This window comes from Hyperolius riggenbachi, chromosome 2, assembly GCF_040937935.1.
Source record: "Hyperolius riggenbachi isolate aHypRig1 chromosome 2, aHypRig1.pri, whole genome shotgun sequence".
Classification (NCBI taxonomy): Eukaryota; Metazoa; Chordata; class Amphibia; order Anura; family Hyperoliidae; genus Hyperolius; species Hyperolius riggenbachi.
The window spans coordinates 173702117-173711622 of NC_090647.1; positions in this window are offsets into that span (position 1 = coordinate 173702117).

Genomic DNA, 9506 nt, shown 5'->3' on the forward strand with positions numbered 1-9506 from the left:
TAACCACTTCAGCCTAACTGGACGAACATTTTCATCCAGTTAGGCTGCGCGCGCTCCCGCGCCCCCCCCCCCCCCCCCCGTGCGTGCTCCCGCCTGGGGGCGTTAGCCCAGCGATTAATGAAAGGGACTGATCGAACCCCCCCTCCCCCCCCCCAGAGAAAAGCCGACAGCGTCTCTTCAGTCGCTGCGGCTTTTCTGAGATCAAAAAGTTCCCCTGCTTCTATCTTCTTTCTGGGAGCGAGATCGATCGCTCCCAGGACTTTTTGACTCTTGTGGCCAAATCGCAAACTACACCAAAAATCACTTAACATTTACACATGTAAAATCCCCTGTTTACCTCCCACACCAAAAAATACCCACATACAAGTTTTAATTAAAAAATAAAATAAAAAATTACAATAATAAAAAAAACAACATAAATAGTTACCTAAGGGTCTAAACTTTTTAAATATTCATGTCAAAGGAGTATATCAATATGATTTATTAAATTATGAGCTTATTAATAGTGATGGACACAAATTGAAAAAATGCACCTTTATTTCCAAATAAAATATTGTCGCCATACATTGTGATAGGGACATAATTTTAATGGTGTAATACCCGGGACATATGGGCAAATACAATACTTGAGTTTTAATTATGGAGGCATGTATTATTTTAAAACTATAATGGCTGAAAACTGAGAAATAATGAATGTTTTCCATTTTTTTCTTATTCTTCCTGTTAAAATGCATTTACAGTAAAAGGGTTCTTAGCAAAATGTACCACCCACAGAAAGCCTAATTGGTGGCGGAAAAAACAAGATATAGATCAATTCATTGTGATGAGTAGTGATAACGTTATTGGCAAATGAATGGAAGGTGAAAGTTGCTCAGATGTAAGAAAATTCTCAACCCTGTAGGCTGAAGTGGTTAAAATATGATTACACTTACATTTAATCAGAATCAGAATTAATTTTATTTCGCCAAGTAAGTTTGCACCTACAAAGAATTTGTCTTGGCAGTTGCTTAACAAACACAAACAAAAACAATACAAGGACAGACAGTGTGCATATTACAAGTCAAGGACATTTATGCAAGTATAGTGGCAGTAAGCAATGTGAAAATTGTTCGTTTACAGTTCTGTGCTGATTACTATCAATCAAGTCCTAGCAGCTCTAACACGGTTCAGCATTAAGTATGGCTACCGCTTGAGGAAAAAAGCTGTTCCTGTGTCTGCAGGTTTTGGTAGCGATTGACCGGAATCTTACTCCTGAAGGCATGCGCCGGAAGATGGAGTGAGCTGGGTGAGAGGGGTCAGAGGCAATTTTGGTTGCTCTCTTTCTGCACCTGCTAGCGTAAAGATCCTGCAGGGAAGGTAAGCTACAGCCAATTATCCTTTCTGCTGTTCGGATGATGCGCTGCAGCCTCCCCTTTTCTAATGCTGAGCAGGAGCTGAACCATACAGTCATAGATGATGTTATGGTGGATTCAATAATTGCAGTGTAGAACTGCACCATTAAATTTTGAGGTAGGCCACATTTTTTTAGCTGCCGTAGATGGTACATCCTCTGTTGCGCTTTCTTGACAATAGTGACCGTAATGTTATCCCATTTTAGGTTGTGTGAGATCGTGGACCCAAGAAACTTGAATGATTCTACCTGGGTTATGGTGGATCCATTTATGGTTAAGGGGAGGTGCTGGGGGGGAGATCTCCTAAAGTCTATTATCATCTCCATGATTTTGAGAGCATTTAGTTCCAAGTTGTTGCTGCTGCACCAGGAGGAAAGCTCTCCCACCACATGCCTGTATGCAGACTCATCCCCGGTTTGTATGAGACCAACTACTGTTGTGTCGTCTGCAAACTTCAGAACCTTAACAGATGGATCTGTGGAGATGCAGTCATTGGTGTACAGTGAGTAGAGCAGGGTGGAAAGCACACAGACCTGGGGTGCACCAGTACTGACGGTCAGAGAGCTTGATGTGTGTTTTCCAAGTCTAACACGCTGTCTCTTATCGGTTAGGAAATCGGTTATCCATTTGCAGATGGATTCAGGTATGTGTAGCTGGGAGAGCTTGCTGGGTAGCAGAGATGGCATTATGGTATTAAATGCAGAGCTGTAATCTATAAATAAAATCCTGGTGTAGGTTCCTGGGGTGTCTAGATGCTGTAGTACATAATGCATACACATGTTCACGGCATAGTCTGTGCATCTATTAGGCCTGTAGGCAAATTGCAGAGAGTCCAGAAGGGGATCTGTGATAGATTTCAGATAAGCCATTAACAGTTTTTCGAATGCTTTCATGACCAATGATGTCAGGGCAACAGGCCTGTAATCATTTAAACATGTAAGTTTTGAATTTTTTGGGATTGGTACAATGGTTGAGCTTTTAAAACAGGCCGGAACAATTGAGAGTTCGAGATATGCTTTGAATATGTCTGCGAATACAGGAGCTAATTGATTGGCAGAGTTTCAAGCATTTCGCAGAGACAGTGTCTGACCCCATTGCTTTCCTAGTGTTTTGTCTTTTGAACAGTCTCTTTACATCTGATTGGCATATTGTTAGAGCATGCACATCTGGGGACAGGTCAATAGATTGTGTCTGGCCTCCTGTGGTTTGAATAATTAAGCATAGCATAAAATTAACAGGTAAAACCATGTCAGTGGTTTCAGAGGTACTGGAAGGGTTAACACTTAAGCTTTTCTAACATTTAGCTGCCATTGACAGACAACATTTTTCAGATTGTGTTTGAAGTGCACTACACTGTATAAACCAGGGTTAAACACCTCTGCTGTATTTAAGGAAGGGGACAGACAACTTTCTCTCTTTTGTTTGCTTACTAGTTACTTAATTACAAGTCTAATTGAAAATGTGTCCAGTAGTTGGCAATTATATCAGTCAGCTTCAGTGAGGTCTAAATATGCATTCAAATTACATTAGATCAGTACTATAGTGTTTTATATGTTTTTTATTGTGTTAAGCGTTTTAAAGCAAAAATGTAATTTTGAATATAACCCTACCATAGTATAGAACTAACTATTAAAAAAAAAAAAAATCTGAAAATTAAAGCAATGACAATTCCTCTTTATTCATTTTGTCTAATATCCAATACTCTGACTGTCCTATTCACATCTATGCAATGTAGGCACTTTTTCACCATTGACTTATTCAAATGTAAAATGATCTGGAATACAACGAGTCTTAACTACCTAACAACCATGTCACGCCAATGGGCGTGAACGCGGCAGCAGCCCCAGGATCGCCTAACGCCAATTGGCATCACGTCCTGGAGCCGGCTACTGAAGGAGATCGCGCGCAGGGTGCGCATGCATCTCCTTGTTGGGGGGCGGAGCTCTGCCTTCAGCCTCCGAGGAGCGTAATCGATGTCTTTTTACACAGTACAGCTCTGCGATCAGCAGCAGTGCTGTACTGGGGACAGCCGTGTAACATGGCTGTCCCCCTGGGGGAGAAGAGAGAAATCGGCTGTCATAGGCAGAAGCCTATGACAGCCGATCGCCGTGATTGGCTGACGGGGGGTGGGCGGGATAGTGGCAAGAAATAAAATAAAAAGGAAAAATAGATTTATTTAATAAAAATAATTACAGCAAATATTTACAAGAAAAAAATAAATAAAAATGGGGGGCGATCAGACCCCACCAACATTGAGCTCTGTTGGTGGGGAGAAAAGGGGGGGGGGATCACTCGTGTGCTGTGTTGTGCGGCCCTGCAGCTTGGCCTTAAAGCTGCAGTAGCCATTTTATTAAAAAAAGGCCTTGTCTTAAGGGTGATTTAGCACTGTGGTCCTGAAGTGGTTAAGGTGGCCACTAGTGATGATACAATTTACTGAACAATCAATTACAAATGATTTTGTGTATGAACGATTGTAAATGATCTTTTGGGACCACTAATGGACAAAAATGTCCTAAGGAAATCAATCCGAATTTCGGTTTTGATCCCATTAATCTGATCGGATTGGTTAGGACATTGTTGTCCATTTCTGGTTCCAAAGGATCATTCACCATCATTTATACGAGGAATTGTTTGTAATTGATCGTTCAGCAAATAGTATCATTAGTGGCCACCCTTAGTTTTAAAACTTATGGAAATATACTTTTTACCCATGTTTTAATGAGGTTCCCTTTTGCTATGTTTTTCTTTAATTGTAATATTATAATTGATATGATTGTTACTTAAGACTTGTGAAGCAAGCATGTATTTAAAGCTGTCTGAAGTGCCTTAATTCCTGATCAATAATGAACATTGCTAATTGTTCATGCCCTGTGATCAGGCATCACATTTTCTGTCTTCTACAGTGACAGATTGACAGTCTAACAGCGCTAAAAAGACTCTTTTCATTCTGGGAACGGATTTATAACACCCTTATTCGAGCAGCAGGAGGTAATGACACAGGTTAATTTGTAACTTAATATTTAGCTACTTAAAATGGTAATGAAATCGAGCATTTTCTTGTCTGTTTGAGATGACTAGGCTAATCACTTACACATCTAAAAATGAAATACTGTCACCATTAATAGAAGGAAACGATAACCAATATTTGTCAGTTTTTGAAGTTTATGGTTTAACCAGCTTTTAGACAAATTTTAATGAGAAATTTAAAAATGTCATTATAATACATGGTTTGCCAAGAAAATGTAATCCACTCAGCCCAGTTTGGTTGAGCTATTAACCTTTTTACGACCGCTGCACGCCAATTGGCGTGGATGCGGCGGCAGCCCCAGGACCACTCAATGCCATTTGGCGTGAAGTCCTGGGGCGGGGTTTTGCAAGAGATTACATGCGCCGATGCACGTGCATCTGCACTTGAAAGACGGAGCTCCACTCCGTCTTCAGTCTCCCCCTGTTAGAGGGCGAAACCACCGTTTATTTACACTGTACAGCGCTGCAATCTATGGCAGTAAGGAAGGTGAATTCCGGTCCACCTCTGCTGCTAGGACAGTGCTGGAATCAGGCGACTTAGACCCATATACATCAGACAAAGAAGAGAAATTCCGCACTACATCCATAGCAAAAAATAATCCAACTTTATTTAGTCAGGTTAAAAAACACATAGCCAGGTAACTGACATGTTTCGGACCTACTGGTCCTTGATCATAGCACCATGATTAAGGATCAGTAGGTCCGAAACATGTCAGTTACCTGGCTGTTTGTTTTTTAACCTGTCTAAATAAAGCTGGATTATATTTTACTATGGACATAGTGCGGAATTTCTCTTCTTTTGCTAATCTATGGCAGTGTTGTACTGGGGACAGTCGTGTGACACGGCTCTCCCCCTGGGAGACACAAGAGAGATCCTATGACAGCCGATTACTGTGATTGGCTGGCGGGGGGGGGGGGGGGGAGGCTGAATATAAAATGAAAAAAAAAAGTGAAATGTATTTAAAAAATAAAACCAAATAAATACATAAATAAATAATTAAATAAATAAATAGGGTGGCAAGGATCAAAGCCCACCAACAGAAACCTCTGTTGGTGGGAAGAAAAGGAGGGGGGGATCTCCTGTGTGCTGATTTGTATGGCCCTGCAGCGAGGCCTTAAAGCTGCAGTGGCCTAATTTGCAAAAATAGACTGCAGTGCTGTACAGGGTATATATTGTGTTGTCACTTACCTGTCCCTCAGAGGGGCTCACAATCTAATCCATACAATAGTCATATGTTTATGCATGTATAGTAGTCTAGGGACAATTTAGGGGGAAGTCAGTTCAGTTATCTGTATGTTTTGGGAAGTGGGAGGAAACTGGAGTGCATGGAGGAAACCCACACAGACACAGGGAGAACTTACAAACTCCTTGCAGATGTTGCACTGGCGGGATTTGAACCGGGAATCCAGCGCTGTAAGGCAAGAGTGCTAACCACTACGCCGTTGTGCTGCCCTCAGCCAGAGAGCCGGATCTCCATGCTTGTTAAGGGTAAATGGCTAAAAGAATTAGAGGCAGATGATCAGCAGATACAGTCAGAGGCGTAGCTAGGGTTTTCAGCACCTGGGGACAAAGACAATTTTTGTGCTTCCCTCTGGACAAAATTTGCGTGGCCACACATCAGAATGTGATTGTGGTCATGGGTGGAGTCAAATGCTATTTAGATAGCCATATGTGCCCCCTTACCCCATTCAGATGGCCAGATGTGCCCCACTTTAAATAGCCAAATGTTCACCCATTTAGATAGCCAAATGTGCTCTCCCTTCCCTGTCTAGATAGCCAGATGTGCTTCCCTTCCCCGTCTAGATAGCCCTCCTTTAGATAGTCTTTTTCTCCTGCTGTTAATGCTCCCACACTCCTCTTGAGAAGGAGGGAGAGAAGCAGGGGCACTTTGGGTAGCCATCGAGCTACTTGCATGTGGGGGTGCAAAGGCCGTGCTGAGTACCCTCACAGTGCTGCACCCGGGGACATATGTTTCCCCTTGCTCACCCATAGTTACTCCTCTGGGAACGGTGCCAGCGAGGCAATTTGCATTGCGTAAAAGGAAATAAATATGTCATCCTCCATATGCCTTTCATTTCAGTTGAGCTTTAAGGTACTTAAAACACACCTGACAGCAAATTATGCTGTGGCTAAAACCTATATATACAGTGGTGTGAAAAACTATTTGCCCCCTTCCTGATTTCTTATTCTTTTGCATGTTTGTCACACTTAAATGTTTCTGCTCATCAAAAACCGTTAACTATTAGTCAAAGCTAACATAATTGAACACAAAATGCAGTTTTAAATGATGGTTTTTATTATTTAGTGAGAAAAAAACCCTCCAAATCTACATGGCCCTGTGTGAAAAAGTGATTGCCCCCCTTGTTAAAAAATAACTTAACTGTGGTTTATCACACCTGAGTTCAATTTCTGTAGTCACCCCCAGGCCTGATTACTGCCACACCTGTTTCAATCAAGAAATCACTTAAATAGGAGCTATCTGACACAGATATCCAAGGCGCAAACCAGTTTTAAGCAAAAAGAACATTAAGGCTCGTCTCAATTTTGCTAAAAAAAATCTTAATGATTGGCAAGACTTTTGGGAAAATACCTTGTGGACCAACGAGACAAAAGTTGAACTTTTTGGAAGGTGCATGTCCCGTTACATCTTGCGAAGTGGTTGTGGAGCACTCCTCAGTTTCCAGAGCGGATGTGCCACGGTATGGCCAGCTGCACCCCGGTCAATCAGATGTATGATACAAGAGAACCGGCACCATCCATTGTATATAGCTCTTTTATTCGCTTGTCAAAAGCATAACAGCAGTCAATGCGACGTTTCAGGGCAGCCGCCCCTTTGTCAAGCTATGCTGTGCAGAAAAACAATCTACAAATGCATCACAACAAACATATATACCCCAGCAGCATCCCAAAGCAACCTATCACATACTCCCACATCTATCTAACCAATCATAGGGTCTCACTATGTGCGGACCTGATGGGAGACCTGTGCTCCGGTTATGCAATTGGAGGATTCAAACGGAGCTCTACACCTCCCCTCCTACCTCTCCAACGGATGCCCACGTTCCGGCGCACCCCTTGCGCTGAAGCCACTCCCTCCAGGCCGCCGATCCGGCGGACCTGATGGGAAACTGGACAAACGTGACGCGCAGTGCGGAGAAAACTCCGCCCATCTCGTCACCCAGCGACGACAGACGCAGGCGGCGTTGCTAACGCCGCTCGGCGCTGTTGATGTAACTAAGGGGGGCGTCGGCCAAGGCAGCCAATGGGAGGAAATCACCACATTCCTTAACTCTCTGTGCGCCTGACTTTGCATATACTACATATATTACATAGCCACACATAATCTAAAACTCACTGCGGGGGGCGGCCAGAGGTTGAGTGACAGACAATCTAACCTATATCATAAATACAATAGACATAGGAAATAACGAACGGTTCAAAAATCCCAGATCCAGCAATATCCCCATTGAAGGCTGGTACCGCCCACATAAATCATGTAGGCAGCAGCAGCCCTCACTCAGCTCAGACCAGCTCAGATACACATAAGTCTTATTGATAGATTAGGCAGCACAAAATATAACAAAACAAAACAAAAACAAACAAAAGCATATCTCATACGCAGAAGCCAAAAATCAAAAGTCAGAAGCTGGTCACGATGGAACACGAGACCCATTTACTAAAAGTCTTAAATAAATGGCAATAAATCAAATTCTCTATTTAGGCCCCTTGGTTCCATCGTGTCCAGCTTCTTAATCCAATACGCCTCTCTATACAACAGTTTTTTAACTCTGTCCCCTCCTCTCCTTATGGGGCCAACCTGTTCAATGATCATAAACCTCAGTTGACTTACATGATGTTTGGCCTGATAGAAATGATAGGCCACTGCCTGATCAGTTAAGGATTCCCTGATCGCATGTTTATGCGATGACAATCGTTTTTTTATTTTTTGTGTGGTCTGTCCCACATATAACAGGCCACATGGACATTTCAGTGCATAGACTACGAAACTGGAATCACATGAAAAACATCCATTAACTTTAAATTTAGTACCCCTGTGGGGGTGTACTATATGATCACCCCTAATCACAGAGTTGCAATGGACGCAGTTCATGCACGGAAATGTCCCTCTACGAGTGGATCTAATACAATCCGTAGAACTAGTGTCTGCATGTACTAAACGATCACGCAGATTAGGGGCCCTCTTATAGGAAATAAGTGGAGGATTTTTGAAAAATCGTATGTCAGGGAAGCTGTCCGAGAGCAAATACCAGTGTCTTTTAATTATTTTTGCTATATTATCACTTTGAATATTATATCTAGTGACAAAAGGTATTCGCTCTCGGACATCCCCCCTCTGTCTCTTGTCTGTCAAACTACCATCTACTACCTTGGATCTGGCTGTCTGTATTACATCCCCTGGATAACCTCTGCTAATAAACTTCCGCTGCATCTGGTCCATCCTCTGAGTTCTGACCTCATCATCTCCAACTATTCTGTTTATTCTTTGGAATTGTCCAATCGGGACGGATCTCCTGGTTGCCCACGGATGGAAACTCCCGAAATGCAATAGGGAGTTCACATCCGTGGGCTTTACATAGAGATCCGTAACCAATCTCTGATCCTTACACATAACCATTGTATCCAAAAAGCTGATCTGTTCCCTAGAGCTATGAATAGTAAGTCTAATATCTGGACATTTGATCATCAATTGATCAACAAATTCTAGAAGGGTCGAATGTGGCCCCGCCCACACGCAAAAAATATCGTCTATGTATCGAAGCCATTGTACCGCATATTTCTGAAAAAACTCACTCGAATAAACAAACATCTCCTCATAGACTCCCATATAAATATTAGCGTAGGACGGGGCCACATTCGACCCCATAGCTGTGCCCCTAACCTGCATATAGAACTGTTCCTCATATCTGAAATAGTTAGACTTGAGTACTATCTCCAACAAAACTAACAAAAATTGTATTTGCTCCTTGGAATAATCTGATGCAGTCTCCAACATATAATTGACAGCCTCCAGTCCATTTTCATGCGGTATGGCGGTATATAGGCTCTCAACGTCCATTGTGACTAGA